Source organism: Pan troglodytes, chromosome 5 (genome assembly GCF_028858775.2).
Source record: "Pan troglodytes isolate AG18354 chromosome 5, NHGRI_mPanTro3-v2.0_pri, whole genome shotgun sequence".
Lineage (NCBI taxonomy): Eukaryota > Metazoa > Chordata > Mammalia > Primates > Hominidae > Pan > Pan troglodytes.
In genome coordinates, this window is record NC_072403.2 from 124,320,810 (window position 1) to 124,337,033 (window position 16,224).

The 16,224-nt window shown below is 37.0% G+C and overlaps 1 long non-coding RNA gene across 2 annotated transcripts; it reads right to left on the reverse strand.

Moving 5' to 3' along the window:
• Window positions 1–3,648: 3,648 nt before the first annotated feature.
• On the reverse strand, window positions 3,649–8,985 carry LOC107975362 (uncharacterized). 2 transcript variants are annotated; one of them, XR_001718845.3, is made up of 3 exons: window positions 8,874–8,985; window positions 6,565–6,721; window positions 3,649–5,384 (listed from the first exon to the last, which is right to left on the reverse strand). It is a non-coding gene; the product is annotated as an uncharacterized LOC107975362 (long non-coding RNA). The 2 variants fall into 2 exon arrangements; XR_008548626.2 differs by having other exon boundaries at window positions 4,885–5,384; window positions 8,250–8,985.
• Window positions 8,986–16,224: the final 7,239 nt, after the last annotated feature.

Here is a 16,224-nt window from a genome sequence, read left to right on the forward strand (position 1 = left end):
GAATGAGATCATGTCCTTTGCAGGGACATGGATGAAGCTGGAAGCCATTATCTTCAGCAAACTAACGCAGGAACAGAAAATCAAACACCACATGTTCTCACTTATAAGTGGGAGCTGAACAATGAGAACACATGAACACAGGGAGAGGAACAACACTTACTGGGGCCTGTTCGGGAAGGGCAGTGGGAGGAGAGCATTAGGGAAAAGAGTTGATGCATGCTTGGCTTAATACCTAGGTGATGGGTTGACAGGTGCAGCAAACCACCATGGCACACATTTACCTATGTAACAAACCTGCACTTCCTGCACATGTACCCCGAAACTTAAAAAATAAATTAATTAAAAAAAAGAAAAGTGCTATTTGAATTTCCATTCCTTTATACATGGGCTTCTGTTTGCTTTCTGCAGGTTTTTAGGATATTCTGTGCTTCATATACTGAGTCTTTAATTTTATTATCTTTTAAATTTTTCTGTTTGTATTTTTATTCAGCTTCCTGGGAGATTTGTTGGAATTATCTTTTGATTCTTCTACTATATTTTAAAGAATGATTACCTTTTTTCTATCTATAAGAGCTCTATCTTATTCTGATTGGTGAAACTTGTTTTATTGACACACAGTAGTTTCTTATGTTATTGCATTGTAGTGTGTGGTTAAGAGGTAGACCTGCAGTCAGACCACCTACATTCAAATCCCAGCTCTGTCATTTAATGGCTGTGCAAACTCAGACAAATTACTAAATTTTCTCATCTGTAAAATAGGATAAGGCCTTCATCATAGGACTGTTGTGATTATTCAATGAATGAATACACTTAAAGCACTTAGAACACTGCTTGACCTGTAACAAGAGCTCCATAAGCATTTGCTGCTTTCTTTATCTCTCTGAGGTTATTAGTTACAGGATAAAAAAAAATTTTCTGGTTTGTCTGCTTCCTTTGCATCCCTTTTGTTTAATTTGGTGCCCATCTTGACACTGGAAGATTTTCTCAAATGTCTGGTGATCTCTGGCTGTTCATAATTAAGAGTCACTAAAAAGTTGATTGTAAATTGTAAATGTGTGTATCAAGCACCAGAATGTTTTTCTGATGGAGTTCACTGTATGATGTCAACATGATAAACCTTCTCTTTTTTTTTTTGGCAGGATGCTGAAAATCAGTACATAGATATCTTTCATCTAGAGCTGTTCAGTTTCTCCAGAGAAGAATTCTGGGAGCAATGAAAGTTCTTGGCATCCAATAGTTCAATATGTGCATTTTCATTAATCCCCATTTTTGTCTCATACTTTGCCAACACTAAAGGATGTTGTGCATCCTTTAGTCTGGACCCTCTCTGGTTAGGTTTCTTCAAAGAAAAAATATTTTATTTTCTTTTGGAAAATTGTTGAAGGGGTGGTTACTTATTCTCTTTGAGAAGGAGAGATAGGACTTCCAGCTACTCTTTATTTAAATAGATTGTCAATAAATCCATCAATTGAAATGCATTTAACTACATTTAACACTTATCTGGTATCTTCAACCCTGAGCCTTTCATGGGTGGGATATGTTAGCTCATTTCCTGTTAGTATCTTACCTCTATAAGCACTTCAGTTAAATATTTCTCAACTCTGTTTAGTCAGTTAGTTACTACTGCTCTTTCCTCTTTCTACCTTTGAAAATTTTATTAATATATTTTCTTTGCAGTTGTCTTCTATCTCATTCTTTTTGGCTTTAGGTTTATATATTTTTATTTCTCTTAGTAATCACTTGGGTGGTGCTCAAAGAAGTAGGCACCTAGGATTAATTTGTCATGTTTAACAAGAACCCAAATACATTGTTTTAATGGGAAGCTTTATCACCTTTTTCTGGGAAAGGTGAGGAATCAGTGACTACTAATAACTATAGATCCTCTGGAATACACCTATTCCAATTTCTAGGAGCCAATATTCTGCCTGTCAGCTAAACACTTCAGGGTGAGAAAGAGTTTGCTGCAATTCATCAAATTGTATTATTATCTGATCTCCAGAAATTTCATGTTATGGAGTCAATATTGTCTTATAACAAAGCTATCCCACATGCTTTTTTGTTCTCTGTCAGTTTTCAGTGAGTCAGCTTGTCTCTCCCATACTTTATTTTTGTGAATGCTGAAGGAAGTGGCCAACACCCTATGATAGTTATGGCAGCATTTTCCTATCAATCTCCCTAAGGCTCAAGTCTCCGTGATTACTTGATCTGAACCCAAGAGCTGACAGGCAGTAGTTTAACCAACTGCTTTACCACCTTCAAAAAGTGTACATAGTAATAAAAGTGTTCATATGGAATTCTTGGATTCCAAACCTCAACCTTCAAAAATATACTTATTTACATTTTATTTGGATTCAGCCACATCAAAATTTTAGGTTCTATCCTTGTGAAAACCTTTTTCTGGATAATAACTTAAAAATATCAGCCTGGATTCTTTGGGTTCTAACTAACCATAGTCAAACTAAAAATTATCTGTCAGAATCCATAGAAGAATTCAACAGTAAAGCTGAGAAGTATCTGGTTCTCATAAAAGGTCGTGACCAGGAACCTCAATGACAGCAGGACATAACCTGTCTCATCTTTGCTATTCTGTATATCGCCATCATCATTTCTAGTTTGCACGACAGAGGGCTGAATATAAGCCACCAGAAGTTCATGAGTTTTCGATACTATATCTTCCACCAAAACAAAAGACAGTTCTACTTTTTCAATTTCAGTCCAAAGATATCCCTGGGAAGGGCTTTACTTGGCACAGCTTGAATGAAGTGTCTATTCCTGAGCCAATCAACTGAGGCCATAGCATGGGGTCAGGTAAGACTGGGTTATCTCCCAAGGGAATCATTTAGATAGGGAAGCTGTGGTGACAGTGGCGTGTCCTCAAAAAAGTTGTGGAGCATTTTTTTTCTCTAAGTTCAAAATACAGGTAATGCTATGTTCCTTATACACATCAACTTAAAGTGTAGCTATGAGAGGCAAAGGAAACCTTTTTGTCATTTCAAACCCTTCACTCTTTTACTCTGAAAACACCAGCTTATAGCAACAAAACTGATAGTTCACTTTAAAAAAAGGAAGTCTGAGAGCACTTACTGACTTCAATTCATTCAACAGGAAAACTTTCTTGTGGTATTGACAACCAGAACTATGAGCAACAGAGTTAAGGATGCTGGATTGAAAAATACTTTTAACATAATAGACCTCAGTAAATATTTTGGATATTGATGGTAGTGAAATGTCCAACCTAGAATTAGAATCACTTTAAAACATGATAGATAGCCATTAAGTCAGTCACTAAAGTGATTTCTGACAATATGATTGGTGTATGCGTATGAATGATTTAATAAAATTACATAAATTGAAATAGAAGGTTTGCATCTTGCCTCAGCGCATACAGTTTGTCAGAGCTAGTTATTGATACCTTGCAAAGGAATTGACACAAACTTGAATTTGAATTTCTTCAGTTGGTTTGCTGTCACACAGTGATTTTTACATTCTGATTGTTTAAAAATACGTGTTAAGAATTACAATTTGCATTTAAGCTTGTTCAAGCAAGTGCAAACAATTCAAGACTTATAATTTAATACTGAGTTATCCTTCCCTGCAATTTGAAGATGAGGAAATTGAATTATTTACTTTGTGTATCAGTGCAGATATCATAGACCTGATTTATTGCTGGTAATGATAGTCAGTAAGTAGATTAGCCTCTGAATATTCAAAATTTGAATATTCTTGCTTTGAAAAGCAAGAAAACGTATTTTGGTAAGTGCAAGTTTTCAAAAACATTAATGGAGACTAGTCAGAAGTATTCCTTACTGTTATAATTTTCTCTGCTTCAAAATTTCAGAAACTCTCTGACCCCAAATATACATGCACAGTGATTTCAGATAATTTCACCTATGTGTAAAGTGTGATAGATAGCTGTGAATTTAGGTACATTATTTTAAAATTCCTCTTTTGTGATATTCTCTTTAGGGTAATGCATTAAGAACGCATGCGTATTTATGTAGATTACATTGTATATTTGTCTAACATAAATGTAGATGATAGAGTCATTAGAGCCTTATTCATTTCAACTCACATTAAAATCTTTGAAATTTGAAACATTCAGGGATGAGACAGAAGGTGAGTGTGAGGACAGAAATGTATGAGGATGTATCTCCTGTTTCCGTTGCAGCTTTAACTTTAGCAGCGTCACAGTGCCCAGGGAACAGAAAGGAAGATTAAAAGAGATGCTATGAGCTAGGAGTCATATATTTTGCCTTCATCAGTGGGATATGAGCTCTGTTAAAGCTGGTAGACTTCAAACAAAGTCATAATACACCAGACTGTAGAGGGAGCATTCCAGAGAAAGTGGCTGGGAAAAAGATAATTTGACAGTCTATATTTAAGAATTATTTATAACTGTTTCTCAGAGTCCTTATGAATACCAGGGTTGTAAAGGTGTGGAAGAAACTAGGCCAAATGAAGCTGCATGTAGATTAATTAACCTAGATTCAGGAAATACATGAAGATGTATCATTGCCCGGTGTTGTGTGTGGGATGTTCTTGATCATTTAATAGAGAGATGGTGGTTTTCAGAATTAAGGTTTAGGAGTCAGTATTATCAGATATGTGCCCCAAATTAGGTGTAGATGATAGGATGCTTTAAGGCATTGCCTGTGCCCCCACTTTGTGTCTGATAGAAAGGGTGACTGGGATTATGGAAGATATGGAAAGGATAGTGAACTTTGATATACCTTGGTACTTGTCATGGCTTTGAAGGAGCCCAAGCAAAACCTTTTTAAAGGGTTAGTTGTCCAATATCAGTGAAGTATGTGGAGTGAAGATCAGGAGGAGTAAGCTTTCCCTGAAAGATTTTTGCTCTCACTACAGACATTGTTCTACTAAATTCAGGGACTACAACATTTTTAGACTTTAATAGATAATATGAGTGACTTATAAACAACTATGTCCAAATTTCCAAGCTTTTCTTGATTTAACTCAAAGTTATCAAATGCAGGAATGTGGGTTAGGGTTCTTACTGGAGGGATGGAAGCCCTGGACAGACCCACACACTGAAGGAGGTGAAGGTCCACTAGTCCACAGACTCGAGGTCCACATAACAACATGCTGCGGTGAGTCAGTTGCTCCTCTAGGAGAAAAAAGCTTTATCTCGATGGTATTTTTCTGGCTGTCACACACCTCCAGTTGAAAGGCAAGTTGTCATGAATGTTCATCTGCAGAGCACTACTGCTTGCCTCAGAACCTCCAGCAGAGGAATGACCTGGGTCTATTGTTTCATCTCTACTCCATCATGGACTCTGGGATACTTGGCAGCATCTCAGTATCTTGCTTCCCTTCTGTGTCTCTTCACTTCCTTTTGACTGTGATGAATGTGTTTCAGGTACTGCCTGTAATAAGAATGAAGAGATCTACAGCTCATCTTCTGCCAAGTGAACAGGGGATTATTATAAACACTAAATATTAAGACTCATTTGACTGTCTGCTGCCTTCACTACCTGCAACCCACCCTACTCTACCCAATCCAAGGAAAGAAAGAGAAGAAGGAAGAAAAAATAAGGAACAAAGAAGCAGAGAAAGAGACTTGCATAGTTCACATGTGAATCTATACAAAAACATTTTAATAAAATATTTAATTTCACCACACAGAAAACTAGAACTGTCAAGCAATTTACTGCTAGACTCTGTGAAGAATAAATCTGTGAAGACTTTTACTCATAATGCCAATGGAAATAGATTGAGAAAACGATCACTGATTTATGTAAGCTGGGATTCCAAGCAAATCTGCTGGTCTGAAAGATATCAGGATGATTGTTGCTGTCTCATTGGTTGTCAGAACTCTAGTTTGGGAACACGGGATCCGCTTAAAACCTGGACTACTCTCTTGCTGTTTGGGGCAACTTGCACCAACATCTAGGCATTAATTGGCTGTGAAAATAAAGTCACCTAATGGGAATTTGTTACAACATAATCACATAAGTTTACTGCAAAACCCATGAGACCCCTGCAACCCCAAACCCTGAAGCCTCATCAGTCAGGCTCCTTACCATTATTTCCCTCCTCTTATAAACCTTTCCTTCATTTCTGTGCTTCCAAACCCCACAAAATAGAAAATTATCCTACAATTGCAGTTGCAGTTGCAATTAATTATCCTATTAATTGCAGTTGCTAATTAATTGTTGATGGCAAAGTGAAAGCCATTGAAAAATAGTTTGTGAATATTCAGGATATTTGGCTGTAAGACCATGATGGTATCTCAAATAATGGGGATTTATTATTAAGTTACTGATGTGGCAGTAATGGAGATGGGGTTTTACAAAGTCTGTGAAGAGCTAGGTCATTCCAAAGGAACAGGGGCCATGCTTACAGACACAATTTAGAGGCTACAATAGAAGGAAGAGTCATTCAAGATTCAAGGCTTCTCTGTGGAACCAGGCTTTATGGGGCCTGCTCAGGCCTTCAATTCTCTGCTGGGTTCCCTCTGATTTTGTGACTTCTGCTTAACTATCATCCTCTACTCACAGATTTACTCTATGGTATACTTTTTGTTGACTCAAAGTTTCTGCTTACTTGTAATTTGGCTCCTCTGTGGTTCCTCCGCTTCATGTCTGCTTTTGCTGTTTTTCTTAAATTTCCTGCTCCTGCTGATTAGAGTCCTCTGTCTTTCACACTAATATTTCTGCCATATTAAAGGAAGATACTTTGGGCAAGACAATTACCATGATTCCTGTTGAGCAGAATGTTTCTTTTGGTTTGTTTTTGTTTTGATGACAAATGGTTTTTTAAAAATTGTGGTAACATTTATATAAAGTAAAACTCGTCTTTTTAGCCTTTTTAAAGTGTATAATTCATTGACATTTAATGCATTCACAATTGTTGTACAAACATTACCACTATCTAGTTTTAGAGCATTTTCATCACCACAAATGGAAACCCCATACCCATTAATCAATGACTCCTCATTTTTCCCTTCCCCAAGCCACTGGCAATCACTAGTCTTTTCCTTCTCTGTGGATTTGCCTATTCTGGACATTTTATATAAATGGAATCATACGACATGAACTTCTGTGTCTGGTTTCTTTCACTTCACGTAATGTTTACAGGTTCGTCTATGGAGCATGTGTCAGTACTTCATTTCTTTTTTGTAACTAAATAATATTCCATTGTATGGATATTTTGTTTGGCCATTTATTGTTTTGTGGATGTTTGGATTATTTCCACCTTTTGGTTCCTGTGAATAATGCTGCTATAAACATTCATGTACAAGTTCCTGTTTGAACACCTGTTTTAAGTTCTTTCAGGTATATACCTAGGTGTAGAGTTGCAAGGTCATATGGTAGTTTTGTGTTTAACTTATTGAGGAACTGCTGAACTGCTTTTCAAAGTAACAGTACCATTCTACATTCCCTTTAGCAATGTATGAGAGTTCTAATTTCTCCATATCCTTACTAGCACTTGTTACTTCCCATTGCTTTTTAAAAAAGAGCCTTCTTAGTGTGAAGTGGTATCACCAAGTACTTTTTCTAAAGCTTAATTTAATTTTTAAAAATTGACATTCAATAATTGTACATATTTATGTAGTACATAGTGCTGTTTTGATACATACAATGTATAGTGATCAGATGGGGGTAATTAGCATATTAATTCTTTTTGTTGAGAACATTCAATAACTATAGTCATCCTACAGTGGTATAGAACACTAGCAATTATTTCTCCTATTTAGTTGTAATTTTGTATCCTTTAACAAATCTCTCCCTATTCCCCCATTTTCTCTACTCTTTTCAGTATCTGCTATCCTCTGTTCTACTTTTAACAGCTGTTTTCAGCATCTACATATGAGTGAGAATATGCAGTGTTTAACTTTCCTTTTGTGGTTAATTTCACTTAGCATAATGTCACCTAGCTCCATCCATATTGCTGTGAATGACAGTATTTATTAATTTTTTATGGCTGAATGGTATTCCATTGTGCATATACACAGCATTTTCTTTATCCATTCATCTCTTGTTGGACACCTAAGTTGATTCCATAGCTTGGCTATTGTGAATAGGGCTGCGATAAACATGGAGGTACAGATATCTCTTTGATATACTAATTTCCTTTTCTTTAGATATATATACCCTGCAGTAGGATTGCTGGATCATATGCTAGTTCTATTGGTAGTTTTTTTGAAGAACCTACTGTTCTTGATATTGGTTGTACTAGCTTACATTCCCACCAACAGTGTATGAGTTCCCTTTTATCCACATCCTTACCAGCATTTGTTATTGTTTGTCTTTTTGATAATAACCATCCTAACTAGGGTGAAATGATATCTGTTGGCCATTTGTATGTCTTCTTTTAAGAAACGTCTGTTCAGACCATTTGTCCATTTTTTAATTGGATTTTTTGTTTTTTTTTTTTGCTGTTGAGATGTTTGAGTTCCTTGTATATTCTGGATGTTAATCCCCTGTTGAATGAATAGTTTGCAAATATTTGCTTCCATTCCGTAGGTTGTCTTTTCACTTTGTTGGTTGTTTTCTTTGATGTGCAGATGTTTTGTAGTTTTATATAATCTCATTTCTTTCTGTTTGTTTGTTTTGCTTTTGTAGCCTGTGCTTTCGAGGTCTTATTCATAAAAATCTCTTCCCAGACCAATGTCCTAAAACAGTTTCCCTATGTTTTCTTTTTAATTATTTCATAGTTCCTGGTCTTGCATTTAGGTCTTTGATCCATTTTGAGTTGATTTTTGTATGGAGTGACAAATGGGGTCTAATTTCTGCTTAGATTAAAAGAAAACCCCGGAGTTGTCTTCGATTTTCTTTTGATTCCATATAGCTGCATCACCACAAATGGCCCTACTTTGAATATATACCTGGAATTTGACCAGCTCTCCTCACCTCCACTGCTTCCACTTTGGTCTGAGTCACCATCATCTCTTGCTCCTCTACAGTTGTTTCTCTATCCTGTCACTCCACTGCTGGCAGCTGCCTATTAGCTTTCAGTCTCACTAAAAATAAGCATTCCAGATTCCGAATCATAAAAGTCCCTGATTGGATGCCAACCCTTTCTATGATGTAATCTCCTCTCTTTCTCTAACTTCTTTCCACCCAGGCAGAGTAATCTGGATTTTACTTAGGCATAAACTTTTCCTCCATCTATGGTTTATTTTGCTTTTCTCTTTTCCTGGAACACTTGTCTTCTCCCATCAGCTTCTTTTTTTGTTATTCAGGTCCCTGTTCAAATATTATTCCTCAAGGTGGCCTTCTTCAACTACCTTAGATAAACTTTTCCTTTCCCAACCTCATTCTCCTTTCTTATTTTAATTCATAACACTTATTACTATTTATTTATTTGCTTAAATAGCTATTGTCTATTTCTCCCACTAGAATATAAGCGAGATGAGGTCAAGTTCTTTGTTGTATTTATCTCAGCTTTCCCAGTGATTATCATAGCATCTGACATATAGTAGCTATTCAATAAGTATTTATTGCATGAATGAATGAATAAAAAAAAATCCCATCCTTCTGTGGTGTTCTCAGTAGAGTCTACAGCATGAAGAGGGGTTGGGCAGGCAAAATTAATAACAATTTATAAGTTCAAAATATTTTGCCTCATTCATCTTCAGGAAAGGGCTTTATTGTCTCATTTATTTTCTACTGCTTATTGAAAAAAATTGGATTATTTGTTTTTCTATTCATTTTGCTGTCCTTATGTAATTTTTTTTGGTACAGCTAAACAGACCACAGTTTCAGTTTTAGCCACTTTTGGATGAAGGCAACCTTGTTTTCAAGGACTTTTTGCTCAGTCCTTAACTTTTTCAGAAGAATGGTATAACACACACGTAATTCGTATGAGGCTATATTTTTCCCTGATGGGTTTACTAGTTTTAATAAATTGTAAGTACTATGAATCCAGCTCTCACCTTTTAATTTCATTATTGATACTATGAATTTTATCATCAGAAAGCACATTCATTTCTTTCCATAACCTTTTCTTCTTCATGTTAAATGAGTTCTGTTTGTGTAGTACTGCTTCATGGTGGGTGATCCTCAAAAGAGAAAACTCTCTGATCTGTCATAATTGAATAAACATTTTCAAATTTGACAAAATATGTTCTGGCATAGTTATGACCAAATCACAATTGGCCATTTGTTTTTTCTTGGCCAAAGCTCTGATGCCAATGAATTAGGTAAAAGAAATTTTAAGAGCATAGGCTTTGGAGTTGGTCAACATGGGGTCAAATCTCAGTTTCGCCCCTTATATCTATAATGAACAAGTTACTTAACTTCTTTGAATTTCAGTTTCTTTCTTTGTAAAATGGCTAATACAGTGCAAGGCTTCAGTGTCATGAACATGAACAATGATGCATGCAAAACACCTGGCAGACTCTAGCTGGTAAAGATGGCTGGATAACTGATGTTATTGTTTAGCCATATTTCTTGAAGGTTTTACTTCATAACCATAGGTTTCATATAAAAATGGAAAATTCCTAGTCATTATAATTTTCTTTTTAAAACTAGCATTTGTTCTATTTTTTAAACCAAGGAAGTATAATCTGGTTGACTATTTCCCCCTGTCCCACTCTTAGAAATTGCCTACTGTCTTCTTGGATAGTATTTCTACTGTTTGAAAATGTAACTTAGCAGAGTAAAAGTTGAGGGCTTTTGGTTGAGACAGATGGAAGATAAAGAGTGCCTGTATGGAGGTAAGACAGATTATGTAACCTAGTGTGACTAGATCTCAGGTTCCCTTGGGTATGTGGTAGGATATGTGGCTGGTTGCAAGATTTGCAAGGCCAGATCTCATTGGGACTACTGGCGCCCGCCAACATGCCCAGCTAATTTTTTTGTATTTTTAGTAGAGATGGGGCTTCACCCTGTTAGCCAGGATGGTCTCGATCTCCTGACCTCGTGATCTGCCCACCTCAGCCTCCCAAAGTGCTGGGATTACAGGCATGAGCCACTGCACCTGGCCTTACTAACAATATTTTTTCTTGGAAAAAATATTTTTGTGGATATGTTAGATAATACAATGAAAAAGAATTATCTGAGAAGAAGAAAATACATTAAATGTCAGCAATTGTTGTCTTTGAATAGAAGGATTATGAGGGTGATTTTAATTTTCTCTCTACTTTTCAGAAGTTTCCAAATATTCCAAAATGAGCATATATTACTTTTACAATCAGAAGAAGTCAAAATGCGCAATGAAAAGAAGATATCACATTTCATTTTATTGTGGGAAAGTTGAAGAAGCAGGACATCTTCTAATTTTCTTGGCAAAACACCACATACTCATGAAAAATTGCTTTTGGTGAGAATAACCAGGGGACATACAAACTCTGTCTCAGAATATAGTCCTTTCTGAAATACGCCAGGGGACAGGGGCAACCAGGGTAATACTCGTCCCTGGCCTTTAGCTCGTGGGTTCATTTCTATCACTGCTGCTTGTGAGTCCCTCTGCTGTTGCAACTGTGCTTTGCAATCCCCAAGGTGGGAAAAGCACAGGGAACTGAGGCTCCTTGAGATGGTTAATTATAGGTGTCAACTTGGTAGGCTATGGTGCTCGGTTGTTTCTTCAAACACTAATTTAGGGGTTACCATGAAGGTGTTTTGTCTGATATGATTAACATTTACAATCAATTTACTTTCAATAAAGGAGATTATTCTCCATAATGCGGTAGGCCTCATTCAATCAATTCAAAGCCTCAAGAAGTTTTCCATAGAAATTCCACCTTAGTTTCCAGCCAGCTGTCCTGCCCTACACACTTGCCAGCTCCCATTGTCAAGTGAGCCAGTTCCTTAAAATCCCTCTCTCTCTTTACACATATGTTACCTACTTACATATATATAACATATATATTAACATGCATATAAAAATAAAAAGAATCTTACTGAAACACACCTCTAAGCTCATTTTTTTCCTGGAGCCCACACAATGACCAGAGAGATGTCACTGATGCAGGAGTTTTCTTGGCCACTTTGCCAACCAGGGACCTCCATAGCCAGTAACACCCCTCTGCCAGGGCCTTGCTCAGCCCCCAGCCTGCCACTGGAGGTGCCCCACCCACTCATCCCACTTGTGCTATAGCTTGTATCTGCATTCTGTGGTTCCTGAGCTCTTGTCTCGAGTCCAAGAAGAATGAGGATACTCTGATAATTGAAAGGTGAGGATGGGCAAATGAGGATAATTTTATTGAGTGATGGAACAGCTCTCAGTGGAGAGGGCATCTGGGAGGGTCTCCCACACCCAGTCAGGTGATTTCTCTCCCAGTGTGGTTGGGTCCAGGGCTTTTTATGGACTCAGAATGGGGAGTGCAGGCTGATTGGTTTGTGAGTAGGCAAAAGAGGTTAAAGTGAAGACACCACTCTAAGGTGAGCACGACAGTGTAGAGAACCAATTAGGAATGGGTAGGTATATGTAAAATAGGTGAAGGGTAGGATCAATCAGAGGAAAGCATTGCCAAATGGGAAGACAGGTTCTCAATCCAATCTGTGGATTTACCCGAGACTTAGGTTTTAAATTGTCTTCAGCTTGAAGGTTAGGTTTCAGCTGGGACCCATCCATATCTGCCTAGGCATTTGTCTGCTTCCTGTCTCTATTGTTACTGTTCTTTCTCCAAGTCCCTCCTGTGTTCTGAGGAGCTAGTCTTCCAGAAACCAAACAGTCATATCTAACTGGAGCTCTCTCACACTCTTTTACAGACAGTCAGAGACTTCAGTTATACCTAGAGGATATGGGTTGAAACTTGACAAAGTGACTGAGTCTGTTGGAGGGAAATATTGGATTTTGGGCCCGTGAAAGTCCTCCCACCTTTCTATCCTCTCCCTTTCCTCATTCTCTAATTCCACATGTCTTCACAGGAGGTGTTTGATCTGTCCTTTTGGTCTAGTCTTGTGAATTGAAGACTAGAGAGATTCAGGCTTTGATCAGATAATAAATGATGCCTCTCTGCATTTCATGTTTGCTGATTCTGAAGGCAAAGGGGTGACTAACTGTAGTGGTTTGGACTCCTCAATGTACAGGAGCAGGGGTTGTAGGTGTCTCCCTCCTTTTTTTTCTTTAGATAAAAGAAGAAAACACATGTAACCACAGAGAACAATGTTGTTGGTTTTGTTTTTGTTTTTGCTCCAAAGGACTGCCTGGTCTTATATGAAGAAAGGATATTTCTTCTATTAGCGTAACTTAGACTTTCCCCTTGTGAAATAATAACCCTAGACCTGTAGTATTCAGGGGCATGTGAAACTTTTCTGAGCTTGACTTTTTAATTTTTGTTGGTTTGTTTGGGTTTTTATAATTGTGACAAAATATACATAACATCACATCTACTGTCTTAACAGTTTTTAAATGTAAAGTTCAGTAGTGTTAAGTACATCACATTGTTGAGCAACCAATCTCCAGACCTGGCTCATTTTATCAATCTCTGTACTTATCGTAAGCAGCTATGTTTAGTGATTTGGTCTCAGCAGCCCCTGCTGTAATTGAATTCCCCTTGATGCCTTGGAGGGTGGGCTTTTTCTATTCATTTAGCACTGTAGTAGTTTTCCATGGCTGCTGCAACAAATTATCACAAGTTCAGTTACTTAAAACAACAGTTTATTAGTTCTTGAGGTCAGAAGTCCAGCACATGTCTCACTGGGCTAAAATCAAGGCCCTGGCAGGGCTGTGTTTCTTTCTGGAGACCCTAGGAGAGAACCATTTTCTTTCCTTTTCCAGCTTTGAGAGACCACCTGTGTTCCTGGACTTGTGATCTTTTCCTCCTCTAAAACCAGCCATTTAGCATTTCTCTGACTTTTTATTTTTAATCACATCTTTCTCTGACTCTCCTCCTTGGCCTCCCTTTTTCACTTTTAAGGCCTCTCATGGTTACGTCATCCTCAGATAATCCAGGATACTCTCTCTATTTTAAGATCAGCTGATTAGCAACCTTAATTCCATCTGCAATCTTTTTTTTTTTTTCAGTTTTTATTTTAAGTTCAGAGCTACATGTACAGGATGTGCAGGTTTGTTACATAGGTAAACATATATCATGGGGGTTTGTTTTACCAATTATTTTGTCATGAAGATATTAAGCCTAGTATCCATTAGTTATTTTTCCTGATCCTCTCCCTCATCCTACTCTCTACCCTCAGATAGGCTCAAGTGTGTGTTGTTCCCCTCTATGTGTCCATGTGTTCTTATCATTTAGCTTCCACTTATAAGTGAGAACATGTGGTACCTGGTTTTCTGTTCCTGTGTTAGTTTGCTAAGGATAATGGCCTGCAGCTACATCCATGTCCCTGCAGAGGACATGATCTCATTCATTTTTATGGTTGCATATTATTCCATGGTGTATGGAATACATGTACCATGTTTTGTTTATCCAGTCTACTACTGATGGGCATTTGGGTTGATTCCATGTCTTTGCTATTGTGAATAGTGCTGCAATGAACATATGTGTACATGTGTTTTTATAATAGAATGATTTATATTCCTTTGGGTACATATCCAGTAATAGAATTGCTGGGTCAAATGGTATTTATGACTTTAGGTCTTTGAAGAATCGCCACACTATCCCACAATGGTTTAACTAATTTACACTCCCACCAATAGTGTGTAAGTGTTCTTTTTTCTCCACAACCTATTTTTGACTTTTTAATAGTAGCCATTCTGAATGATGTGAGATGGTATCTTGTGGTTTTGATTTGCATTTCTCTAATGATCAGCAATGTTGAGCTTTTTTTTTTCTAAATATGTTTGTTGGCCACATGTATGTCTTCATTTGAAAAGTGTCTGTTAATGTCCTTTGCTCACTTTTTAATGAGGTCTTTGTTTTTTTTCTTGTAATTTTTTTAAGTTCCTTATAAGTACTGGGTATTAGACCTTTGTCAGATGCATAGTTTGCAAAAATTTTCTCCTGTTCTGTAGGTTGTTTACTCTGTTGATAGTTTCCTTTGCTGTGCAGAAGCTCTTTAGTTTAATTAGATCCCATTTGTCAACTTTTTCCTTTTGTTGCAATTGCTTTTGGTGTCTTTAGTCATGAAATCTTTTCCCATGCCCATGACCTGAATGGTATTGCCTTGGTTGTCTTCCAAGGTTTTTGTAGTTTTGGATTTTACATTTAAGTCTTTAATCCACCTGGCATTAATTTTTGTATATGGTGTAAGGAAGGAGTCCAATTTTAATCTTCTGCATACAGCTAACCAGTTATCCCAGCACCATTTATTGAATAGGGAATCCTTTTCCCATTGCTTGCTTTCGTCAGGTTTGTTGAAGATCAGATAGTTGTAGATGTGCGATCTTATTTTTGGGTTCTCTAATCTGTTTCATTGATCTACGTGTCTGTTTGTGTGTCTGTTTAGTAACCAAAACCATGCTGTTTTGGTTACTGTAGCCTGTAGTATAGTTTGAAGTCAGGTATTATGATGCCTCCAGCTTTGTTCTTTTTGCTTAGGATTGTTTTGGCTATTTGAGCTCTTTTTGGTTCCATATGAATTTTAAAATAGTTTTGTCTAGTTCTGTGAAGAGTGTCAATGGTAGTTTAATGGAAATAGTGTTGAATTTACAAATTTCTTTGGGCAGTATGACTATTTTAACAATATTGAGTCTTCCTATCCATAAGCATGGAATGTTTTTCCATTTGGTTGTGTCATCTCTGATTTTTTGAGCGGTGGTTTGTAGTTCTCCTTGTAGAAATCTTTCACTTCCCTTTTTAGTTGTATTCCTAGGTATTTTATTCTTTTTGTGGCAATTGTGATGGGACTTTGTTTGTGATTTGGGTCTTGGCTTGACTGTTGTTGGTGAATAGAAATACTAGAGATTTTGGCACATTGATTATGTATTCTGAGACTGCTGAAGTTGCTTCTGAAGAAGGTTTTGGGCTGAGACAATGGGGTTTTCTATGTATAGGGTCATGTCATCTTCAAACAGTGACAGTTTGACTCCTTCTCATCCTGTTTGAATTCCCTTTATTTATTTCTCTTGCCTGATTGCTCTGGGCAGAAATTTCAATAATATACATTGAATAGGAATGGTAAGAAAGGGCATCCTTGTCTTGTGCCGGTTTCAAGGGGAATGCTTCCAGCTTTTGCTCATTCAGTATGATATTGACTGTGGGTTTGTTACAGATGGCTCTTATTATTTTGAGGTTTGTTCCTTCAATACCTAGTTTATTGAGTTTTTAACATGAAGGGATGTTAAATTTTATTGAAAGCCCTTTCTGGATCTATTGAGTTAATCATGTGGTTTCCGTCTTTAGTTTTTTATCTGATG